Raw genomic sequence first — 25,274 nt, 5'->3', positions numbered from 1 at the left:
AGCACTGGAGAGGAATCCTCAGGTTCCGGCCCCGACTCCACACAAGGTCTTAGGCCCCAGCATAGAAGGGAGAGGAATCCCGAGACGCCCCCGAGGAACTCGCATGGGGACTGGCCTTTCCTGAGGCCACCAGAGCGGGTCCCTGAGGTCCCCGTCGTAAGTCGAGAGCACCTGCCGCAACTCGAGAAAATCCAGGAGGTTTTGCCCTCCAGGCGAGATGAGGCCCATTTCCGCTGAGGCTTCTCGAGGCCAATCACGTCTAACCACTGGAACTTCCAAAGGGTCCTTCACACCCTTGCTGCAACTCAAGAAGTTCCCCGACATACCCGTCTCCACTCGAGAGGAAGCATGTGGTGTCCCGCACACATCCAGGGGAGCCCCGTTTCCGCCTCCTAGCTCGAGATGAGGGATCCTTTCCCTGTTTCGTAGGGAAAGAATTCCCGGCGTTCCCGTCGCATCTCAAGAGGAGGCGTTCTCCACAGGAAAGGCGAGAGGAACTCCAGGGTCGTGCCACCATTCCAAGAGTCCCCCAGATGTGTCAGTCCATTCCAGAGGAACCTGTTTTCCCTGCACTGCCTTGACGTTCAAGCCGAGGATCGACTCCCACCACGTGTGCACGTGGGACAGCCCTGTGGGAAAGCCTCGTGGGAAAGCCTCGTGGGAAAGACTCGAGGGAAAACCATAGATCCTTTGATCCACGCGGCGGACTGCGTGACACTGCTGCTACCGCTCTGGAGGAAAGCGCAAGTGCATGCCCGCATTCGAGACGAGGACTGACTCCCCTGGGGAGACTCCAGAAGTACCCCAAGATCCATGTCAGCACTGGAGAGGAATCCTCAGGTTCCGGCCCCGACTCCACACAAGGTCTTAGGCCCCGGCATCGACCGGAGAGGAATCCCGAGACGCCCCCCAGGAACTCGTATGGGGACTGGCCTTTCCTGAGGCCACCAGAGCGGGTCCCTGAGGTCCCCGTCGTAAGTCGAGAGCACCTGCCACAACTCGAGAAAATCCAGGAGGTTTTGCCCTCCAGGCGAGATGAGGCCCATTTCCGCTGAGGCTTCTCGAGGCCAATCACATCTAACCACTGGAACTTCCAAAGGGTCCTTCACACCATTGCTGCAACTCAACAAGTTCCCCGACATACCCGTCTCCACTCGAGAGGAAGCACGTGGGTCCCGCACACATCCAGGGGAACCCCGTTTCCGCCTCCCAGCTCGAGATGAGGGATCCTTTCCCTGTTTCGTAGGGAAAGAATTCCCGACGTTCCCGTCGCATCTCAAGAGGAGCGCTCTCCACAGGAAAGGCGAGAGGAACTCCAGGGTCGTGCCACCATTCCAAGAGTCCCCCAGATGTGTCAGTCCATTCCAGAGGAACCTGTTTTCCCTGCACTGCCTGGACGTTCAAGCCGAGGATCGACTCCCACCACGTGTGCACGTGGGACAGCCCTGTGGGAAAGCCTCGTGGGAAAGCCTCGTGGGAAAGACTCGAGGGAAAACCATAGATCCTTTGATCCACGCGGCGGACTGCGTGACACTGCTGCTACCGCTCTGGAGGAAAGCTCAAGTGCATGCCCGCATTCGAGACGAGGACTGACTCCCCTGGGGAGACTCCAGAAGTACCCCAAGATCCATGTCAGCAGTGGAGAGGAATCCTCAGGTTCCGGCCCCGACTCCACACAAGGTCTTAGGCCCCGGCATCGACCGGAGAGGAATCCCGAGACGCCCCCGAGGAACTCGCATGGGGACCGGCCTTTCCTGAGGCCACCAGAGCGGGTCCCTGAGGTCCCCGTCGTAAGTCGAGAGCACCTGCCACAACTCGAGAAAATCCAGGAGGTTTTGCCCTCCAGGCGAGATGAGGCCCATTTCCGATGAGGCTTCTCGAGGCCAATCACATCTAACCACTGGAACTTCCAAAGGGTCCTTCACACCCTTGCTGCAACTCAAGAAGGTCCCCGACATACCCGTCTCCACTCGAGAGGAAGCACGTGGGGTCCCGAACACATCCAGGGGAGCCCCGTTTCCGCCTCCTAGCTCGAGATGAGGGATCCTTTCCCTGTTTCGTAGGGAAAGAATTCCCGGCGTTCCCGTCGCATCTCAAGAGGAGGCGCTCTCCACAGGAAAGGCGAGAGGAACTCCAGGGTCGTGCCACCATTCCAACAGTCCCCCAGATGTGTCAGTCCATTCCAGAGGAACCTGTTTTCCCTGCACTGAATTGACGTTCAAGCCGAGGATCGACTCCCACCACGTGTGCACGTGGGACAGCCCTGTGGGAAAGCCTCGTGGGAAAGATTCGAGGGAAAACAATAGATCCTTTGATCCACGCGGCGGACTGCGTGACACTGCTGCTACCGCTCTGGAGGAAAGCGCAAGTGCATGCCCGCATTCGAGACGAGGACTGACTCCCCTGGGGAGACTCCAGAAGTACCCCAAGATCCATGTCAGCACTGGAGAGGAATCCTCAGGTTCCGGCCCCGACTCCACACAAGGTCTTAGGCCCCGGCATCGACCGGAGAGGAATCCCGAGAGGCCCCCGAGGAACTCGCATGGGGACTGGCTTTTCCTGAGGCTACCAGATCGGGTCCCTGAGGTCCCCGTCGTAAGTCGAGAGCACCTGCCGCAACTCGAGAAAATCCAGGAGGTATTGCCCTCCAGGCGAGATGAGGCCCATTTCCGCTGAGGCTTCTCGAGGCCAATCACATCTAACCACTGGAACTTCCAAAGGGTCCTTCACACCATTGCTGCAACTCAAGAAGTTCCCCGACATACCCGTCTCCATTCGAGAGGAAGCAAGTGGTGTCCCGCACACATCCAGGGGAGCCCCGTTTCGCCTCCTAGCTCGAGATGAGGGATCCTTTCCCTGTTTCGTAGGGAAAGAATTCCCGGCGTTCCCGTCGTATCTCAAGAGGAGGCGCTCTCCACAGGAAAGGCGAGAGGAACTCCAGGGTCGTGCCACCATTCCAAGAGTCCCCCAGATGTGTCAGTCCATTCCAGAGGAACCTGTTTTCCCTGCACTGCCTTGACGTTCAAGCCGAGGATCCACTCCCACCACGTGTGCACGTGGGACAGCCCTGTGGGAAAGCCTCGTGGGAAAGCCTCGTGGGAAAGACTCGAGGGAAAACCATAGATCCTTTGATCCACGCGGCGGACTGCGTGACACTGCTGCTACCGCTCTGGAGGAAAGCGCAAGTGCATGCCCGCATTCGAGACAAGGACTGACTCCCCTGGGGAGACTCCAGAAGTACCCCAAGATCCATGTCAGCACTGGAGAGGAATCCTCAGGTTCCGGCCCCCACTCCACACAAGAACTTAGGCCCCGGCATCGACGGGAGAGGAATCCCCAGAGGCCCCCGAGGAACTCGCATGGGGACTGGCCTTTCCTGAGGCCACCAGAGCGGGTCCCTGAGGTCCCCGTCGTAAGTTGAGAGCACCTGCCGCAACTCGAGAAAATCCAGGAGGTTTTGCCCTCCAGGCGAGATGAGGCCCATTTCCGCTGAGGCTTCTCGAGGCTAATCACGTCTAACCACTGGAACTTCCAAAGGGTCCTTCACACCCTTGCTGCAACTCAAGAACTTCCCCGACATACCCGTCTCCACTCGAGAGGAAGCACGTGGGGTCCCGCACACATCCAGGGGAGCCCCGTTTCCGCCTCCTAGCTCGAGATGAGGGATCCTTTCCCTGTTTCGTAGGGAAAGAATTCCCGGCGTTCCCGTCGCATCTCAAGAGGAGGCGCTCTCCACAGTAAAGGGGAGAGGAACTCCAGGGTCGTGCCACCATTCCAAGAGACCCCCAGATGTGTCAGTCCATTCCAGAGGACCCTGTTTTCCCTGCACTGCCTTGACGTTCAAGCCGAGGATCGAGTCCCACCACGTGTGCACGTGGGACAGCCCTAAGGGAAAGCCTCGTGGGAAAGCCTCGTGGGAAAGACTCGAGGGAAAACCATAGATCCTTTGATCCATTGGGCGGACTGCGTGACACTGCTGCTACCGCTCTGGAGGAAAGCGCAAGTGCATGCCCGCATTCGAGACGAGGACTGACTCCCCTGGGGAGACTCCAGAAGTACCCCAAGATCCATGTCAGCACTGGAGAGGAATCCTCAGGTTCCGGCCCCGACTTCACACAAGGTCTTAGGCCCCGGCATCGACGGGAGAGGAATCCCGAGAGGCCCCCGAGGAACTCGCATGGGGACTGGCCTTTCCTGAGGCCACCAGAGCGGGTCCCTGAGGTCCCCGTCGTAAGTCGAGAGCACCTGCCGCAACTCGAGAAAATCCAGGAGGTTTTGCCCTCCAGGCGAGATGAGGCCCATTTCCGCTGAGGCTTCTCGAGGCTAATCACGTCTAACCACTGGAACTTCCAAAGGGTCCTTCACACCCTTGCTGCAACTCAAGAAGTTCCCCGACCTACCCGTCTCCACTCGAGAGGAAGCACGTGGGGTCCCGCACACATCCAGGGGAGCCCCGTTTCCGCCTCCTAGCTCGAGATGAGGGATCCTTTCCCTGTTTCGTAGGGAAAGAATTCCCGGCGTTCCCGTCGCATCTCAAGAGGAGGCCCTCTCCACAGGAAAGGCGAGATTAACTCCAGGGTCGTGCCACCATTCCAACAGTCCCCCAGATGTGTCAGTCCATTCCAGAGGAACCTGTTTTCCCTGCACTGCCTTGACGTTCAAGCCGAGGATCGACTCCCACCACGTGTGCACGTGGGACAGCCCTGTGGGAAAGCCTCGTGGGAAAGCCTCGTGGGAAAGACTCGAGGGAAAACCATAGATCCTTTGATCCACGCGGCGGACTGCGTGACACTGCTGCTACCGCTCTGGAGGAAAGCGCAAGTGCATGCCCGCATTCGAGACGAAGACTGACTCCCCTGGGGAGACTCCAGAAGTACCCCAAGATCCATGTCAGCACTGGAGAGGAATCCTCAGGTTCCGACCCCGACTCCACACAAGGACTTAGGCCCCGGCATCGACGGGAGAGGAATCCCCAGAGGCCCCCGAGGAACTCGCATGGGGACTGGCCTTTCCTGAGGCCACCAGAGCGGGTCCCTGAGGTCCCCGTCGTAAGTCGAGAGCACCTGCCGCAACTCGAGAAAATCCAGGAGGTTTTGCCCTCCAGGCGAGATGAGGCCCATTTCCGCTGAGGCTTCTCGAGGCCAATCACATCTAACCACTGGAACTTCCAAAGGGTCCTTCACACCCTTGCTGCAACTCAAGAACTTCCCCGACTTACCCGTCTGCACTCGAGAGGAAGCACGTGGTGTCCCGCACACATCCAGGGGAGCCCCGTTTCCGCCTCCTAGCTCGAGATGAGGGATCCTTTCCCTGTTTCGTAGGGAAAGAATTCCCGGCGTTCCCGTCGCATCTCAAGAGGAGGCGCTCTCCACAGGAAAGGCGAGAGGAACTCCAGGGTCATGCCACCATTCCAAGAGTCCCCCAGATGTGTCAGTCCATTCCAGAGGAACCTGTTTTCCCTGCACTGCCTTGACGTTCAAGCCGAGGATCGACTCCCACCACGTGTGCACGTGGGACAGCCCTGTGGGAAAGCCTCGTGGGAAAGCCTCGTGGGAAAGACTCGAGGGAAAACCATAGATCCTTTGATCCACGCGGCGGACTGCGTGACACTGCTGCTACCGCTCTGGAGGAAAGCGCAAGTGCATGCCCGCATTCGAGACGAGGACTGACTCCCCTGGGGAGACTCCAGAAGTACCCCAAGATCCATGTCAGCACTGGAGAGGAATCCTCAGGTTCCGGCCCCGACTCCACACAAGGTCTTAGGCCCCGGCATCGACGGGAGAGGAATCCCGAGAGGCCCCCGAGGAACTCGCATGGGGACTGGCCTTTCCTGAGGCCACCAGAGCGGGTCCCTGAGGTCCCCGTCGTAAGTCGAGAGCACCTGCCGCAACTCGAGAAAATCCAGGAGGTTTTGCCCTCCAGGCGAGATGAGGCCCATTTCCGCTGAGGCTTCTCGAGGCCAATCACATCTAACCACTGGAACTTCCATAGGGTCCTTCACACCATTGCTGCAACTCAAGAAGTTCCTCGACCTACCCGTCTCCACTCGAGAGGAAGCACGTGGGGTCCCGCACACATCCAGGGGAGCCCCGTTTCCGCCTCCTAGCTCGAGATGAGGGATCCTTTCCCTGTTTCGTAGGGAAAGAATTCCCGGCGTTCCCGTCGCATCTCAAGAGGAGGCGCTCTCCACAGATAAGGCGAGAGGAACTCCAGGGTCGTGCCACCATTCCAAGAGTCCCCCAGATGTGTCAGTCCATTCCAGAGGAACCTGTTTTCCCTGCACTTCCTTGACGTTCAAGCCGAGGATCGACTCCCACCTCGTGTGCACGTGGGACAGCCCTGTGGGAAAGCCTCGTGGGAAAGCCTCGTGGGAAAGACTCGAGCGAAAAACATAGATCCTTTGATCCACGCGGCGGACTGCGTGACACTGCTGCTACCGCTCTGGAGGAAAGCGCAAGTGCATGCCCGCATTCGAGACGAGGACTGACTCCCCTGGGGAGACTCCAGAAGTACCCCAAGATCCATGTCAGCACTGGAGAGGAATCCTCAGGTTCCGGCCCCGACTCCACACAAGGTCTTAGGCCCCGGCATCGACGGGAGAGGAATCCCGAGAGGCCCCCGAGGAACTCGCATGGGGACTGGCCTTTCCTGAGGCCACCAGAGCGGGTCCCTGAGGTCCCCGTCGTAAGTCGAGAGCACCTGCCGCAACTCGAGAAAATCCAGGAGGTTTTGCCCTCCAGGCGAGATGAGGCCCATTTCCGCTGAGGCTTCTCGAGGCTAATCACGTCTAACCACTGGAACTTCCAAAGGGTCCTTCACACCCTTGCTGCAACTCAAGAAGTTCCCCGACCTACCCGTCTCCACTCGAGAGGAAGCACGTGGGGTCCCGCACACATCCAGGGGAGCCCCGTTTCCGCCTCCTAGCTCGAGATGAGGGATCCTTTCCCTGTTTCGTAGGGAAAGAATTCCCGGCGTTCCCGTCGCATCTCAAGAGGAGGCCCTCTCCACAGGAAAGGCGAGATTAACTCCAGGGTCGTGCCACCATTCCAACAGTCCCCCAGATGTGTCAGTCCATTCCAGAGGAACCTGTTTTCCCTGCACTGCCTTGACGTTCAAGCCGAGGATCGACTCCCACCACGTGTGCACGTGGGACAGCCCTGTGGGAAAGCCTCGTGGGAAAGCCTCGTGGGAAAGACTCGAGGGAAAACCATAGATCCTTTGATCCACGCGGCGGACTGCGTGACACTGCTGCTACCGCTCTGGAGGAAAGCGCAAGTGCATGCCCGCATTCGAGACGAAGACTGACTCCCCTGGGGAGACTCCAGAAGTACCCCAAGATCCATGTCAGCACTGGAGAGGAATCCTCAGGTTCCGACCCCGACTCCACACAAGGACTTAGGCCCCGGCATCGACGGGAGAGGAATCCCCAGAGGCCCCCGAGGAACTCGCATGGGGACTGGCCTTTCCTGAGGCCACCAGAGCGGGTCCCTGAGGTCCCCGTCGTAAGTCGAGAGCACCTGCCGCAACTCGAGAAAATCCAGGAGGTTTTGCCCTCCAGGCGAGATGAGGCCCATTTCCGCTGAGGCTTCTCGAGGCCAATCACATCTAACCACTGGAACTTCCAAAGGGTCCTTCACACCCTTGCTGCAACTCAAGAACTTCCCCGACTTACCCGTCTGCACTCGAGAGGAAGCACGTGGTGTCCCGCACACATCCAGGGGAGCCCCGTTTCCGCCTCCTAGCTCGAGATGAGGGATCCTTTCCCTGTTTCGTAGGGAAAGAATTCCCGGCGTTCCCGTCGCATCTCAAGAGGAGGCGCTCTCCACAGGAAAGGCGAGAGGAACTCCAGGGTCATGCCACCATTCCAAGAGTCCCCCAGATGTGTCAGTCCATTCCAGAGGAACCTGTTTTCCCTGCACTGCCTTGACGTTCAAGCCGAGGATCGACTCCCACCACGTGTGCACGTGGGACAGCCCTGTGGGAAAGCCTCGTGGGAAAGCCTCGTGGGAAAGACTCGAGGGAAAACCATAGATCCTTTGATCCACGCGGCGGACTGCGTGACACTGCTGCTACCGCTCTGGAGGAAAGCGCAAGTGCATGCCCGCATTCGAGACGAGGACTGACTCCCCTGGGGAGACTCCAGAAGTACCCCAAGATCCATGTCAGCACTGGAGAGGAATCCTCAGGTTCCGGCCCCGACTCCACACAAGGTCTTAGGCCCCGGCATCGACGGGAGAGGAATCCCGAGAGGCCCCCGAGGAACTCGCATGGGGACTGGCCTTTCCTGAGGCCACCAGAGCGGGTCCCTGAGGTCCCCGTCGTAAGTCGAGAGCACCTGCCGCAACTCGAGAAAATCCAGGAGGTTTTGCCCTCCAGGCGAGATGAGGCCCATTTCCGCTGAGGCTTCTCGAGGCCAATCACATCTAACCACTGGAACTTCCATAGGGTCCTTCACACCATTGCTGCAACTCAAGAAGTTCCTCGACCTACCCGTCTCCACTCGAGAGGAAGCACGTGGGGTCCCGCACACATCCAGGGGAGCCCCGTTTCCGCCTCCTAGCTCGAGATGAGGGATCCTTTCCCTGTTTCGTAGGGAAAGAATTCCCGGCGTTCCCGTCGCATCTCAAGAGGAGGCGCTCTCCACAGATAAGGCGAGAGGAACTCCAGGGTCGTGCCACCATTCCAAGAGTCCCCCAGATGTGTCAGTCCATTCCAGAGGAACCTGTTTTCCCTGCACTTCCTTGACGTTCAAGCCGAGGATCGACTCCCACCTCGTGTGCACGTGGGACAGCCCTGTGGGAAAGCCTCGTGGGAAAGCCTCGTGGGAAACACTCGAGGGAAAACCATAGATCCTTTGATCCACGAGGCGGACTGCGTGACACTGCTGCTACCGCTCTGGAGGAAAGCGCAAGTGCATGCCCGCATTCGAGACGAAGACTGACTCCCCTGGGCAGACTCCAGAAGTACCCCAAGATCCATGTCAGCACTGGAGAGGAATCCTCAGGTTCCGGCCCCGACTCCACACAAGGACTTAGGCCCCGGCATCGACGGGAGAGGAATCCCGAGAGGCCCCCGAGGAACTCGCATGGGGACTGGCTTTTCCTGAGGCTACCAGATCGGGTCCCTGAGGTCCCCGTCGTAAGTCGAGAGCACCTGCCGCAACTCGAGAAAATCCAGGAGGTATTGCCCTCCAGGCGAGATGAGGCCCATTTCCGCTGAGGCTTCTCGAGGCCAATCACATCTAACCACTGGAACTTCCAAAGGGTCCTTCACACCATTGCTGCAACTCAAGTAGTTCCCCGACATACCCGTCTCCATTCGAGAGGAAGCAAGTGGTGTCCCGCACACATCCAGGGGAGCCCCGTTTCGCCTCCTAGCTCGAGATGAGGGATCCTTTCCCTGTTTCGTAGGGAAAGAATTCCCGGCGTTCCCGTCGCATCTCAAGAGGAGGCGCTCTCCACAGGAAAGGCGAGAGGAACTCCAGGGTCGTGCCACCATTCCAAGAGTCCCCCAGATGTGTCAGTCCATTCCAGAGGAACCTGTTTTCCCTGCACTGCCTTGACGTTCAAGCCGAGGTTCGACTCCCACCACGTGTGCACGTGGGACAGCCCTGTGGGAAAGCCTCGTGGGAAAGCATCCTGGGAAAGACTCGAGGGAATACCATAGATCCTTTGATCCACGCGGCGGACTGCGTGACACTGCTGCTACCGCTCTGGAGGAAAGCGCAAGTGCATGCCCGCATTCGAGACGAGGACTGACTCCCCTGGGGAGACTCCAGAAGTACCCCAAGATCCATGTCAGCACTGGAGAGGAATCCTCAGGTTCCGGCCCCGACTCCACACAAGGTCTTAGGCCCCGGCATCGACGGGAGAGGAATCCCGAGAGGCCCCCGAGGAACTCGCATGGGGACTGGCCTTTCCTGAGGCCACCAGAGCGGGTCCCTGAGGTCCCCGTCATAAGTCGAGAGCACCTGCCGTAGCTCGAGAAAATCCAGGAGGTTTTGCCCTCCAGGCGAGATGAGGCCCATTTCCGCTGAGGCTTCTCGAGGCCAATCACATCTAACCACTGGAACTTCCAAAGGGTCCTTCACACCATTGCTGCACCTCAAGAAGTTCCCCGACATACCCGTCTCCACTCGAGAGGAAGCACGTGGGGTCCCGCACACATCCAGGGGAGCCCCGTTTCCGCCTCCTAGCTCGAGATGAGGGATCCTTTCCCTGTTTGGTAGGGAAAGAATTCCCGGCGTTCCCGTCGCATCTCAAGAGGAGGCGCTCTCCACAGGAAAGGCGAGAGGAACTCCAGGGTCGTGCCACCATTCAAAGAGTCCCCCAGATGTGTCAGTCCATTCCAGAGGAACATGTTTTCCCTGCACTGCCTTGACGTTCAAGCCGAGGATCCACTCCCACCACGTGTGCACGTGGGACAGCCCTGTGAGAAAGCCTCGTGGGATAGCCTCGTGGAAAAGACTCGATGGAAACCATAGATCCTTTGATCCATTGGGCGGACTGCGTGACACTGCTGCTACCGCTCTGGAGGAAAGCGCAAGTGCATGCCCGCATTCGAGACGAGGACTGACTCCCCTGGGGAGACTCCAGAAGTACCCCAAGATCCATGTCAGCATTGGAGAGGAATCCTCAGGTTCCGGCCCGGACTCCACACAAGGTCTTAGGCCCCGGCATCGACGGGAGAGGAATCCCCAGAGGCCCCCGAGGAACTCGCATGGGGACTGGCCTTTCCTGAGGCCACCAGAGCGGGTCCCTGAGGTCCCCGTCGTAAGTCGAGAGCACCTGCCGCAACTCGAGAAAATCCAGGAGGTTTTGCCCTCCAGGCGAGATGAGGCCCATTTCCGCTGAGGCTTCTCGAGGCTAATCACGTCTAACCACTGGAACTTCCAAAGGGTCCTTCACACCCTTGCTGCAACTCAAGAAGTTCCCCGACCTACCCGTCTCCACTCGAGAGGAAGCACGTGGGGTCCCGCACACATCCAGGGGAGCCCCGTTTCCGCCTCCTAGCTCGAGATGAGGGATCCTTTCCCTGTTTCGTAGGGAAAGAATTCCCGGCGTTCCCGTCGCATCTCAAGAGGAGGCCCTCTCCACAGGAAAGGCGAGATTAACTCCAGGGTCGTGCCACCATTCCAACAGTCCCCCAGATGTGTCAGTCCATTCCAGAGGAACCTGTTTTCCCTGCACTGCCTTGACGTTCAAGCCGAGGATCGACTCCCACCACGTGTGCACGTGGGACAGCCCTGTGGGAAAGCCTCGTGGGAAAGCCTCGTGGGAAAGACTCGAGGGAAAACCATAGATCCTTTGATCCACGCGGCGGACTGCGTGACACTGCTGCTACCGCTCTGGAGGAAAGCGCAAGTGCATGCCCGCATTCGAGACGAAGACTGACTCCCCTGGGGAGACTCCAGAAGTACCCCAAGATCCATGTCAGCACTGGAGAGGAATCCTCAGGTTCCGACCCCGACTCCACACAAGGACTTAGGCCCCGGCATCGACGGGAGAGGAATCCCCAGAGGCCCCCGAGGAACTCGCATGGGGACTGGCCTTTCCTGAGGCCACCAGAGCGGGTCCCTGAGGTCCCCGTCGTAAGTCGAGAGCACCTGCCGCAACTCGAGAAAATCCAGGAGGTTTTGCCCTCCAGGCGAGATGAGGCCCATTTCCGCTGAGGCTTCTCGAGGCCAATCACATCTAACCACTGGAACTTCCAAAGGGTCCTTCACACCCTTGCTGCAACTCAAGAACTTCCCCGACTTACCCGTCTGCACTCGAGAGGAAGCACGTGGTGTCCCGCACACATCCAGGGGAGCCCCGTTTCCGCCTCCTAGCTCGAGATGAGGGATCCTTTCCCTGTTTCGTAGGGAAAGAATTCCCGGCGTTCCCGTCGCATCTCAAGAGGAGGCGCTCTCCACAGGAAAGGCGAGAGGAACTCCAGGGTCATGCCACCATTCCAAGAGTCCCCCAGATGTGTCAGTCCATTCCAGAGGAACCTGTTTTCCCTGCACTGCCTTGACGTTCAAGCCGAGGATCGACTCCCACCACGTGTGCACGTGGGACAGCCCTGTGGGAAAGCCTCGTGGGAAAGCCTCGTGGGAAAGACTCGAGGGAAAACCATAGATCCTTTGATCCACGCGGCGGACTGCGTGACACTGCTGCTACCGCTCTGGAGGAAAGCGCAAGTGCATGCCCGCATTCGAGACGAGGACTGACTCCCCTGGGGAGACTCCAGAAGTACCCCAAGATCCATGTCAGCACTGGAGAGGAATCCTCAGGTTCCGGCCCCGACTCCACACAAGGTCTTAGGCCCCGGCATCGACGGGAGAGGAATCCCGAGAGGCCCCCGAGGAACTCGCATGGGGACTGGCCTTTCCTGAGGCCACCAGAGCGGGTCCCTGAGGTCCCCGTCGTAAGTCGAGAGCACCTGCCGCAACTCGAGAAAATCCAGGAGGTTTTGCCCTCCAGGCGAGATGAGGCCCATTTCCGCTGAGGCTTCTCGAGGCCAATCACATCTAACCACTGGAACTTCCATAGGGTCCTTCACACCATTGCTGCAACTCAAGAAGTTCCTCGACCTACCCGTCTCCACTCGAGAGGAAGCACGTGGGGTCCCGCACACATCCAGGGGAGCCCCGTTTCCGCCTCCTAGCTCGAGATGAGGGATCCTTTCCCTGTTTCGTAGGGAAAGAATTCCCGGCGTTCCCGTCGCATCTCAAGAGGAGGCGCTCTCCACAGATAAGGCGAGAGGAACTCCAGGGTCGTGCCACCATTCCAAGAGTCCCCCAGATGTGTCAGTCCATTCCAGAGGAACCTGTTTTCCCTGCACTTCCTTGACGTTCAAGCCGAGGATCGACTCCCACCTCGTGTGCACGTGGGACAGCCCTGTGGGAAAGCCTCGTGGGAAAGCCTCGTGGGAAACACTCGAGGGAAAACCATAGATCCTTTGATCCACGAGGCGGACTGCGTGACACTGCTGCTACCGCTCTGGAGGAAAGCGCAAGTGCATGCCCGCATTCGAGACGAAGACTGACTCCCCTGGGCAGACTCCAGAAGTACCCCAAGATCCATGTCAGCACTGGAGAGGAATCCTCAGGTTCCGGCCCCGACTCCACACAAGGACTTAGGCCCCGGCATCGACGGGAGAGGAATCCCGAGAGGCCCCCGAGGAACTCGCATGGGGACTGGCTTTTCCTGAGGCTACCAGATCGGGTCCCTGAGGTCCCCGTCGTAAGTCGAGAGCACCTGCCGCAACTCGAGAAAATCCAGGAGGTATTGCCCTCCAGGCGAGATGAGGCCCATTTCCGCTGAGGCTTCTCGAGGCCAATCACATCTAACCACTGGAACTTCCAAAGGGTCCTTCACACCATTGCTGCAACTCAAGTAGTTCCCCGACATACCCGTCTCCATTCGAGAGGAAGCAAGTGGTGTCCCGCACACATCCAGGGGAGCCCCGTTTCGCCTCCTAGCTCGAGATGAGGGATCCTTTCCCTGTTTCGTAGGGAAAGAATTCCCGGCGTTCCCGTCGCATCTCAAGAGGAGGCGCTCTCCACAGGAAAGGCGAGAGGAACTCCAGGGTCGTGCCACCATTCCAAGAGTCCCCCAGATGTGTCAGTCCATTCCAGAGGAACCTGTTTTCCCTGCACTGCCTTGACGTTCAAGCCGAGGTTCGACTCCCACCACGTGTGCACGTGGGACAGCCCTGTGGGAAAGCCTCGTGGGAAAGCATCCTGGGAAAGACTCGAGGGAATACCATAGATCCTTTGATCCACGCGGCGGACTGCGTGACACTGCTGCTACCGCTCTGGAGGAAAGCGCAAGTGCATGCCCGCATTCGAGACGAGGACTGACTCCCCTGGGGAGACTCCAGAAGTACCCCAAGATCCATGTCAGCACTGGAGAGGAATCCTCAGGTTCCGGCCCCGACTCCACACAAGGTCTTAGGCCCCGGCATCGACGGGAGAGGAATCCCGAGAGGCCCCCGAGGAACTCGCATGGGGACTGGCCTTTCCTGAGGCCACCAGAGCGGGTCCCTGAGGTCCCCGTCGTAAGTCGAGAGCACCTGCCGTAGCTCGAGAAAATCCAGGAGGTTTTGCCCTCCAGGCGAGATGAGGCCCATTTCCGCTGAGGCTTCTCGAGGCCAATCACATCTAACCACTGGAACTTCCAAAGGGTCCTTCACACCATTGCTGCACCTCAAGAAGTTCCCCGACATACCCGTCTCCACTCGAGAGGAAGCACGTGGGGTCCCGCACACATCCAGGGGAGCCCCGTTTCCGCCTCCTAGCTCGAGATGAGGGATCCTTTCCCTGTTTGGTAGGGAAAGAATTCCCGGCGTTCCCGTCGCATCTCAAGAGGAGGCGCTCTCCACAGGAAAGGCGAGAGGAACTCCAGGGTCGTGCCACCATTCAAAGAGTCCCCCAGATGTGTCAGTCCATTCCAGAGGAACATGTTTTCCCTGCACTGCCTTGACGTTCAAGCCGAGGATCCACTCCCACCACGTGTGCACGTGGGACAGCCCTGTGAGAAAGCCTCGTGGGATAGCCTCGTGGAAAAGACTCGATGGAAACCATAGATCCTTTGATCCATTGGGCGGACTGCGTGACACTGCTGCTACCGCTCTGGAGGAAAGCGCAAGTGCATGCCCGCATTCGAGACGAGGACTGACTCCCCTGGGGAGACTCCAGAAGTACCCCAAGATCCATGTCAGCATTGGAGAGGAATCCTCAGGTTCCGGCCCGGACTCCACACAAGGTCTTAGGCCCCGGCATCGACGGGAGAGGAATCCCCAGAGGCCCCCGAGGAACTCGCATGGGGACTGGCCTTTCCTGAGGCCACCAGAGCGGGTCCCTGAGGTCCCCGTCGTAAGTCGAGAGCACCTGCCGCAACTCGAGAAAATCCAGGAGGTTTTGCCCTCCAGGCGAGATGAGGCCCATTTCCGCTGAGGCTTCTCGAGGCTAATCACGTCTAACCACTGGAACTTCCAAAGGGTCCTTCACACCCTTGCTGCAACTCAAGAAGTTCCCCGACCTACCCGTCTCCACTCGAGAGGAAGCACGTGGGGTCCCGCACACATCCAGGGGAGCCCCGTTTCCGCCTCCTAGCTCGAGATGAGGGATCCTTTCCCTGTTTCGTAGGGAAAGAATTCCCGGCGTTCCCGTCGCATCTCAAGAGGAGGCCCTCTCCACAGGAAAGGCGAGATTAACTCCAGGGTCGTGCCACCATTCCAACAGTCCCCCAGATGTGTCAGTCCATTCCAGAGGAACCTGTTTTCCCTGCACTGCCTTGACGTTCAAGCCGAGGATCGACTCCCACCACGTGTGCACGTGGGACAGCCCTGTGGGAAAGCCTCGTGGGAAAGCCTCGTGGGAAAGACTCGAGGGAAAACCATAGATCCTTTGATCCACGCGGCGGACTGCGTGACACTGCTGCTACCGCTCTGGAGGAAAGCGCAAGTGCATGCCCGCATTCGAGACGAAGACTGACTCCCCTGGGGAGACTCCAGAAGTACCCCAAGATCCATGTCAGCACTGGAGAGGAATCCTCAGGTTCCGACCCCGACTCCACACAAGGACTTAGGCCCCGGCATCGACGGGAGAGGAATCCCCAGAGGCCCCCGAGGAACTCGCATGGGGACTGGCCTTTCCTGAGGCCACCAGAGCGGGTCCCTGAGGTCCCCGTCGTAAGTCGAGAGCACCTGCCGCAACTCGAGAAAATCCAGGAGGTTTTGCCCTCCAGGCGAGATGAGGCCCATTTCCGCTGAGGCTTCTCGAGGCCAATCACATCTAACCACTGGAACTTCCAAAGGGTCCTTCACACCCTTGCTGCAACTCAAGAACTTCCCCGACTTACCCGTCTGCACTCGAGAGGAAGCACGTGGTGTCCCGCACACATCCAGGGGAGCCCCGTTTCCGCCTCCTAGCTCGAGATGAGGGATCCTTTCCCTGTTTCGTAGGGAAAGAATTCCCGGCGTTCCCGTCGCATCTCAAGAGGAGGCGCTCTCCACAGGAAAGGCGAGAGGAACTCCAGGGTCATGCCACCATTCCAAGAGTCCCCCAGATGTGTCAGTCCATTCCAGAGGAACCTGTTTTCCCTGCACTGCCTTGACGTTCAAGCCGAGGATCGACTCCCACCACGTGTGCACGTGGGACAGCCCTGTGGGAAAGCCTCGTGGGAAAGCCTCGTGGGAAAGACTCGAGGGAAAACCATAGATCCTTTGATCCACGCGGCGGACTGCGTGACACTGCTGCTACCGCTCTGGAGGAAAGCGCAAGTGCATGCCCGCATTCGAGACGAGGACTGACTCCCCTGGGGAGACTCCAGAAGTACCCCAAGATCCATGTCAGCACTGGAGAGGAATCCTCAGGTTCCGGCCCCGACTCCACACAAGGTCTTAGGCCCCGGCATCGACGGGAGAGGAATCCCGAGAGGCCCCCGAGGAACTCGCATGGGGACTGGCCTTTCCTGAGGCCACCAGAGCGGGTCCCTGAGGTCCCCGTCGTAAGTCGAGAGCACCTGCCGCAACTCGAGAAAATCCAGGAGGTTTTGCCCTCCAGGCGAGATGAGGCCCATTTCCGCTGAGGCTTCTCGAGGCCAATCACATCTAACCACTGGAACTTCCATAGGGTCCTTCACACCATTGCTGCAACTCAAGAAGTTCCTCGACCTACCCGTCTCCACTCGAGAGGAAGCACGTGGGGTCCCGCACACATCCAGGGGAGCCCCGTTTCCGCCTCCTAGCTCGAGATGAGGGATCCTTTCCCTGTTTCGTAGGGAAAGAATTCCCGGCGTTCCCGTCGCATCTCAAGAGGAGGCGCTCTCCACAGATAAGGCGAGAGGAACTCCAGGGTCGTGCCACCATTCCAAGAGTCCCCCATATGTGTCAGTCCATTCCAGAGGAACCTGTTTTCCCTGCACTTCCTTGACGTTCAAGCCGAGGATCGACTCCCACCTCGTGTGCACGTGGGACAGCCCTGTGGGAAAGCCTCGTGGGAAAGCCTCGTGGGAAACACTCGAGGGAAAACCATAGATCCTTTGATCCACGAGGCGGACTGCGTGACACTGCTGCTACCGCTCTGGAGGAAAGCGCAAGTGCATGCCCGCATTCGAGACGAAGACTGACTCCCCTGGGCAGACTCCAGAAGTACCCCAAGATCCATGTCAGCACTGGAGAGGAATCCTCAGGTTCCGGCCCCGACTCCACACAAGGACTTAGGCCCCGGCATCGACGGGAGAGGAATCCCGAGAGGCCCCCGAGGAACTCGCATGGGGACTGGCTTTTCCTGAGGCTACCAGATCGGGTCCCTGAGGTCCCCGTCGTAAGTCGAGAGCACCTGCCGCAACTCGAGAAAATCCAGGAGGTATTGCCCTCCAGGCGAGATGAGGCCCATTTCCGCTGAGGCTTCTCGAGGCCAATCACATCTAACCACTGGAACTTCCAAAGGGTCCTTCACACCATTGCTGCAACTCAAGTAGTTCCCCGACATACCCGTCTCCATTCGAGAGGAAGCAAGTGGTGTCCCGCACACATCCAGGGGAGCCCCGTTTCGCCTCCTAGCTCGAGATGAGGGATCCTTTCCCTGTTTCGTAGGGAAAGAATTCCCGGCGTTCCCGTCGCATCTCAAGAGGAGGCGCTCTCCACAGGAAAGGCGAGAGGAACTCCAGGGTCGTGCCACCATTCCAAGAGTCCCCCAGATGTGTCAGTCCATTCCAGAGGAACCTGTTTTCCCTGCACTGCCTTGACGTTCAAGCCGAGGTTCGACTCCCACCACGTGTGCACGTGGGACAGCCCTGTGGGAAAGCCTCGTGGGAAAGCATCCTGGGAAAGACTCGAGGGAATACCATAGATCCTTTGATCCACGCGGCGGACTGTGTGACACTGCTGCTACCGCTCTGAAGGAAAGCGCAAGTGCATGCCCGCATTCGAGACGAGGACTGACTCCCCTGGGGAGACTCCAGAAGTACCCCAAGATCCATGTCAGCACTGGAGAGGAATCCTCAGGTTCCGGCCCCGACTCCACACAAGGTCTTAGGCCCCGGCATCGACGGGAGAGGAATCCCGAGAGGCCCCCGAGGAACTCGCATGGGGACTGGCCTTTCCTGAGGCCACCAGAGCGGGTCCCTGAGGTCCCCGTCGTAAGTCGAGAGCACCTGCCGTAGCTCGAGAAAATCCAGGAGGTTTTGCCCTCCAGGCGAGATGAGGCCCATTTCCGCTGAGGCTTCTCGAGGCCAATCACATCTAACCACTGGAACTTCCAAAGGGTCCTTCACACCATTGCTGCACCTCAAGAAGTTCCCCGACATACCCGTCTCCACTCGAGAGGAAGCACGTGGGGTCCCGCACACATCCAGGGGAGCCCCGTTTCCGCCTCCTAGCTCGAGATGAGGGATCCTTTCCCTGTTTGGTAGGGAAAGAATTCCCGGCGTTCCCGTCGCATCTCAAGAGGAGGCGCTCTCCACAGGAAAGGCGAGAGGAACTCCAGGGTCGTGCCACCATTCAAAGAGTCCCCCAGATGTGTCAGTCCATTCCAGAGGAACATGTTTTCCCTGCACTGCCTTGACGTTCAAGCCGAGGATCCACTCCCACCACGTGTGCACGTGGGACAGCCCTGTGAGAAAGCCTCGTGGGATAGCCTCGTGGAAAAGACTCGATGGAAACCATAGATCCTTTGATCCATTGGGCGGACTGCGTGACACTGCTGCTACCGCTCTGGAGGAAAGCGCAAGTGCATGCCCGCATTCGAGACGAGGACTGACTCCCCTGGGGAGACTCCAGAAGTACCCCAAGATCCATGTCAGCATTGGAGAGGAATCCTCAGGTTCCGGCCCGGACTCCACACAAGGTCTTAGGCCCCGGCATCGACGGGAGAGGAATCCCGAGAGGCCCCCGAGGAACTCGCATGGGGACTGGCCTTTCCTGAGGCCACCAGAGCGGGTCCCTGAGGTCCCCGTCGTAAGTCGAGAGCACCTGCCGCAACTCGAGAAAATCCAGGAGGTTTTGCCCTCCAGGCGAGATGAGGCCCATTTCCGCTGAGGCTTCTCGAGGCCAATCACATCTAACCACTGGAACTTCCAAAGGGTCCTTCACACCATTGCTGCAACTCAAGAAGTTCCCCGACATACCCGTCTCCACTCGAGAGGAAGCACGTGGGGTCCCGCACACATCCAGGGGAGCCCCGTTTCCGCCTCCTAGCTCGAGATGAGGGATCCTTTCTCTGTTTCGTAGGGAAAGAATTGCCGGGGTTCCCGTCGCATCTCAAGAGGAGGCGCTCTCCACAGGAAAGGCGAGAGGAACTCCAGGGTCGTGCCACCATTCCAAGAGTCCCCCAGATGTGTCAGTCCATTCCAGAGGAACCTGTTTTCCCTGCACTGCCTTGACGTTCAAGCCGAGGATCGACTCCCACCACGTGTGCACGTGGGACAGCCCTGTGGGAAAGCCTCGTGGGAAAGCCTCGTGGGAAAGACTCGAGGGAAAACCATAGATCCTTTGATCCACGCGGCGGACTGCGTGACACTGCTGCTACCGCTCTGGAGGAAAGCGCAAGTGCATGCCCGCATTCGAGACGAGGACTGACTCCCCTGGGGAGACTCCAGAAGTACCCCAAGATCCATGTCAGCACTGGAGAGGAATCCTCAGGTTCCGGCCCCGACTCCACACAAGGTCTTAGGCCCCGGCATCGACGGGAGAGGAATCCCGAGAGGCCCCCGTGGAACTCGCATGGGGACTGGCCTTTCCTGAGGCCACCAGAGCGGTTCCCTGAGGTCCCCGTCGTAAGTCGAGAGCACCTGCCGCAGGTCGAGAACATCCAGGCGATTTTTGCCCTCCAGGCGAGATGAGGCCCATTTCCGCTGAGGCTTCTCGAGGCTAATCACGACTAACCACTGGAACTTCCAAAAGGTCCTTCACACCCTTGCTGCAACTCAAGAAGTTCCCCGACATACCCGTCTCCACTCGAGAGGAAGCACGTGGGTCCCGCACACATCCAGGGGAGCCCCGTTTCCGCCTCCTAGCTCGAGATGAGGGATCCTTTCCCTGTTTCGTAGGGAAAGAATTACCGGCGTTCCTGTCGCATCTCAAGAGGAGGCGCTCTCCACAGGAAAGGCGAGAGGAACTCCAGGGTCGTGCCACCATTCCAAGAGTCCCCCAGATGTGTCAGTCCATTCCAGAGGAACCTGTTTTCCCTGCACTGCCTTGACGTTCAAGCCGAGGATCGACTCCCACGACGTGTGCACGTGGGACAGCCCTGTGGGAAAGCCTCGTGGGAAAGCCTCGTGGGAAAGACTCGAGGGAAAACCATAGATCCTTTGATCCACGCGGCGGACTGCGTGACACTGCTGCTACCGCTCCGGAGGAAAGCGCAAGTGCATGCCCGCATTCGAGACGAGGACTGACTCCCCTGGGGAGACTCCAGAAGTACCCCAAGATCCATGTCAGCACTGGAGAGGAATCCTCAGGTTCCGGCCCCGACTCCACACAAGGTCTTAGGCCCCGGCATCGACGGGAGAGGAATCCCGAGAGGCCCCCGAGGAACTCGCATGGGGACTGGCCTTTCCTGAGGCCACCAGAGCGGGTCCCTGAGGTCCCCGTCGTAAGTCGAGAGCACCTGCCGCAACTCGAGAAAATCCAGGAGGTTTTGCCCTCCAGGCGAGATGAGGCCCATTTCCGCTGAGGCTTCTCGAGGCCAATCACATCTAACCACTGGAACTTCCAAAGGGTCCTTCACACCCTTGCTGCAACTCAAGAACTTCCCCGACATACCCGTCTGCACTGGAGAGGAAGCACGTGGTGTCCCGCACACATCCAGGGGAGCCCCGTTTCCGCCTCCTAGCTTGAGATGAGGGATCCTTTCCCTGTTTCGTAGGGAAAGAATTCCCGGCGTTCCCGTCGCATCTCAAGAGGAGGCGCTCTCCACAGGAAAGGCGAGAGGAACTGAAGGGTCGTGCCACCATTCAAAGAGTCCCCCAGATGTGTCAGTCCATTCCAGAGGAACCTGTTTTCCCTGAACTGCCTTGATGTTCAAGCCGAGGATCGACTCCCACCACGTGTGCACGTGGGACAGCCCTGTGGGAAAGCCTCGTGGGAAAGCCTCGTGGGAAAGACTCGAGGGAAAACCATACATCCTTTGATCCACGCGGCGGACTGCGTGACACTGCTGCTACCGCTCTGGAGGAAAGCGCAAGTGCATGCCCGCATTCGAGACAAGGACTGACTCCCCTGGGGAGACTCCAGAATTACCCCAAGATCCATGCCAGCACTGGAGAGGAATCCTCAGGTTCCGGCCCCGACTCCACACAAGGTCTTAGGCCCCGGCATCGACGGGAGAGGAATCCCGAGAGGCCCCCGAGGAACTCGCATGGGGACTGGCCTTTCCTGAGGCCACCAGAGCGGGTCCCTGAGGTCCCCGTCGTAAGTCGAGAGCACCTGCCGCAACTCGAGAAAATCCAGGAGGTTTTGCCCTCCAGGCGAGATGAGGCCCATTTCCGCTGAGGCTTCTCGAGGCCAATCACATCTAACCACTGGAACTTCCAAAGGGTCCTTCACACCATTGCTGCAACTCAAGAAGTTCCCCGACATACCCGTCTCCACTCGAGAGGAAGCACGTGGGGTCCCTCACACATCCAGGGGAGCCCCGTTTCCGCCTCCTAGCTCGAGATGAGGGATCCTTCCCTTTTTCGTAGGGAAAGAATTCCCGGCGTTCCAGTCGCATCTCAAGAGGAGGCGCTCTCCACAGGAAAGGCGAGAGGAACTCCAGGGTCGTGACACCATTACAAGAGTCGCCCAGATGTGTCAGTCCATTCCAGAGGAACCTGTTTTCCCTGCACTGCCTTGACGTTCAAGCCGAGGATCGACTCCCACCACGTGTGCACGTGGGACAGCCCTGTGGGAAAGCCTCGTGGGAAAGCATCGTGGGAAAGACTCGAGGGAAAACCATAGATCCTTTGATCCACGCGGCGGACTGCGTGACACTGCTGCTACCGCTCTGGAGGAAAGCGCAAGTGCATGCCCGCATTCGAGACGAGGACTGACTCCCCTGGGGAGACTCCAGAAGTACCCCAAGATCCATGTCAGCACTGGAGAGGAATCCTCAGGTTCCGGCCCCGACTCCACACAAGGTATTAGGCCCCGGCATCGACGGAAGAGGAATCCCGAGACGCCCCCGAGGAACTCGCATGGGGACTGGCCTTTCCTGAGGCCACCAGAGCGGGTCCCTGAGGTCCCCGTCGTAAGTCGAGAGCACCTGCCGCAACTCGAGAAAATCCAGGAGGTTTTGCCCTCCAGGCGAGATGAGGCCCATTTCCGCTGAGGCTTCTCGAGGCCAATCACATCTAACCACTGGAACTTCCAAAGGGTCCTTCACACCATTGCTGCAACTCAAGAAGTTCCCCGACATACCCGTCTCCACTCGAGAGGAAGCACGTGGGGTCCCTCACACATCCAGGGGAGCCCCGTTTCCGCCTCCTAGCTCGAGATGAGGGATCCTTCCCTTTTTCGTAGGGAAAGAATTCCCGGCGTTCCAGTCGCATCTCAAGAGGAGGCGCTCTCCACAGGAAAGGCGAGAGGAACTCCAGGGTCGAGACACCATTCCAAGAGTCCCCCAGATGTGTCAGTCCATTCCAGAGGAACCTGTTTTCCCTGCACTGCCTTGACGTTCAAGCCGAGGATCGACTCCCACCACGTGTGCACGTGGGACAGCCCTGTGGGAAAGCCTCGTGGGAAAGCCTCGTGGGAAAGACTCGAGGGATAACCATAGATCCTTTGATCCACGCGGCGGACTGCGTGACACTGCTGCTACCGCTCTGGAGGAAAGCGCAAGTGCATGCCCGCATTCGAGACGAGGACTGACTCCCCTGGGGAGACTCCAGAAGTACCCCAAGATCCATGTCAGCACTGGAGAGGAATCCTCAGGTTCCGGCCCCGACTCCACACAAGGTCTTAGGCCCCGGCATCGACGGGAGAGGAATCCCGAGACGCCCCCGAGGAACTCGCAAGGGGACTGGCCTTTCCTGAGGCCACCAGAGCGGGTCCCTGAGGTCCCCGTCGTAAGTCGAGAGCACCTGCCGCAACTCGAGAAAATCCAGGAGATTTTGCCCTCCAGGCGAGATGAGGCCAATTTCCGCTGAGGCTTCTTGAGGCCAATCACATCTAACCACTGGAACTTCCAAAGGGTCCTTCAGACCCTTGCTGCAACTTAAGAACTTCCCCGACATACCCGTCTGCACTCGAGAGGAAGCACGTGGTGTCCCGCACCCATCCAGGGGAGCCCCGTTTCCGCCTCCTAGCTCGAGATGAGGGATCCTTTCCCTGTTTCGTAGGGAAAGAATTCCCGGCGTTCCCGTCGCATCTCAAGACGAGGCGCTCTCCACAGGAAAGGCGAGAGGAACTCCAGGGTCATGCCACCATTCCAAGAGTCCCCCAGATGTGTCAGTCCATTCCAGAGGAACCTGTTTTCCCTGCACTGCCTTGACGTTCAAGCCGAGGATCGACTCCCACCACGTGTGCACGTGGGACAGCCCTGTGGGAAAGCCTCGTGGGAAAGCCTCGTGGGAAAGACTCGAGGGAAAACCATAGATCCTTTGATCCACGCCGCGGACTGCGTGACACTGCTGCTACCGCTCTGGCGGAAAGCACAAGTGCATGCCCGCATTCGAGACAAGGACTGACTCCCCTGGGGAGACTCCAGAAGTACCCCAAGATCCATGTCAGCACTGGAGAGGAATCCTCAGGTTCCGGCCCCGACTCCACACAAGGTCTTAGGCCCCGGCATCGACGGGAGAGGAATCCCGAGAGGCCCCCGAGGAACTCGCATGGGGACTGGCCTTTCCTGAGGCCACCAGAGCGGGTCCCTGAGGTCCCCGTCGTAAGTCGAGAGCACCTGCCGCAACTCGAAAAAATCCAGGCTGTTTTGCCCTCCAGGCGAGATGAGGCCCATTTCCGCTGAGGCTTCTCGAGGCTAATCCCGTCTAACAACTGGAACTTCCAAAGGGTCCTTCACACCCTTGCTGCAACTCAAGAAGTTCCCCGACATACTCGTCTCCACTCGAGAGGAAGCACGTGGGTCCCGCACACATCCATGGGAGCCCCGTTTCCGCCTCCTAGCTCGAGATGAGGGATCCTTTCCCTGTTTCGTAGGGAAAGAATTCCCGGCGTTCCCGTCGCATCTCAAGAGGAGGCGCTCTCCACAGTAAAGGCGAGAGGAACTCCAGGGTCGTGCCACCATTCCAAGAGTCCCCCAGATGTGTCAGTCCATTCCAGAGGAACCTGTTTTCCCTGCAATGCCTTGACGTTCAAGCCGAGGATCTTCTCCCACCACGTGTGCACGTGGGACTGCCCTGTGGGAAAGCCTCGTGGGAAAGCCTCGTGGGAAAGACTCGAGGGAAAACCATAGATCCTTTGATCCACGAGGCGAACTGCGTGACACTATTGCTACCGCTCTGGAGGAAAGCGCAAGTGCATGCCCGCATTCGAGACAAGGACTGACTCCCCTGGGGAGACTCCAGAAGTACCCCAAGATCCATGTCAGCACTGGAGAGGAATCCTCAGGTTCCGGCCCCGACTCCACACAAGGTCTTAGGCCCCGGCATCGACGGGAGAGGAATCCCGAGAGGCCCCCGAGGAACTCGCATGGGGACTGGCCTTTCCTGAGGCCACCAGAGCGGGTCCCTGAGGTCCCCGTCGTAAGTCGAGAGCACCTGCCGCAACTCGAGAAAATCCAGGAGGTTTTGCCCTCCAGGCGAGATGAGGCCCATTTCCGCTGAGGCTTCTCGAGGCCAATCACATCTAACCACTGGAACTTCCAAAGGGTCCTTCACACCATTGCTGCAACTCAAGAAGTTCCCCGACATACCCGTCTCCACTCGAGAGGAAGCATGTGGGGTCCCTCACACATCCAGGGGAGCCCCGTTTCCGCCTACTAGCTCGAGATGAGGAATCCTTACCTTTTTCGTAGGGAAAGAATTCCCAGCGTTCCAGTCGCATCTCAAGAGGAGGCGCTCTCCACAGGAAAGGCGAGAGGAACTCCAGGGTCGTGACACCATTCAAAGAGTCCCCCAGATGTGTCAGTCCATTCCAGAGGAACTTGATTTCCCTGCACTGCCTTGACGTTCAAGCCGAGGATCGACTCCCACCACGTGTGCACGTGGGACAGCCCTGTGGGAAAGCCTCGTGGGAAAGCCTCGTGGGAAAGACTCGAGGGAAAAGCATAGATCCTTTGATCCACGCGGCGGACTGCGTGACACTGCTGCTACCGCTCTGGAGGAAAGCGCAAGTGCATGCCCGCA

The sequence above is a fragment of the Ovis canadensis genome, chromosome 14 (assembly GCF_042477335.2).
Source record: "Ovis canadensis isolate MfBH-ARS-UI-01 breed Bighorn chromosome 14, ARS-UI_OviCan_v2, whole genome shotgun sequence".
NCBI lineage: Eukaryota > Metazoa > Chordata > Mammalia > Artiodactyla > Bovidae > Ovis > Ovis canadensis.
This window is presented reverse-complemented; position numbering follows the sequence as displayed.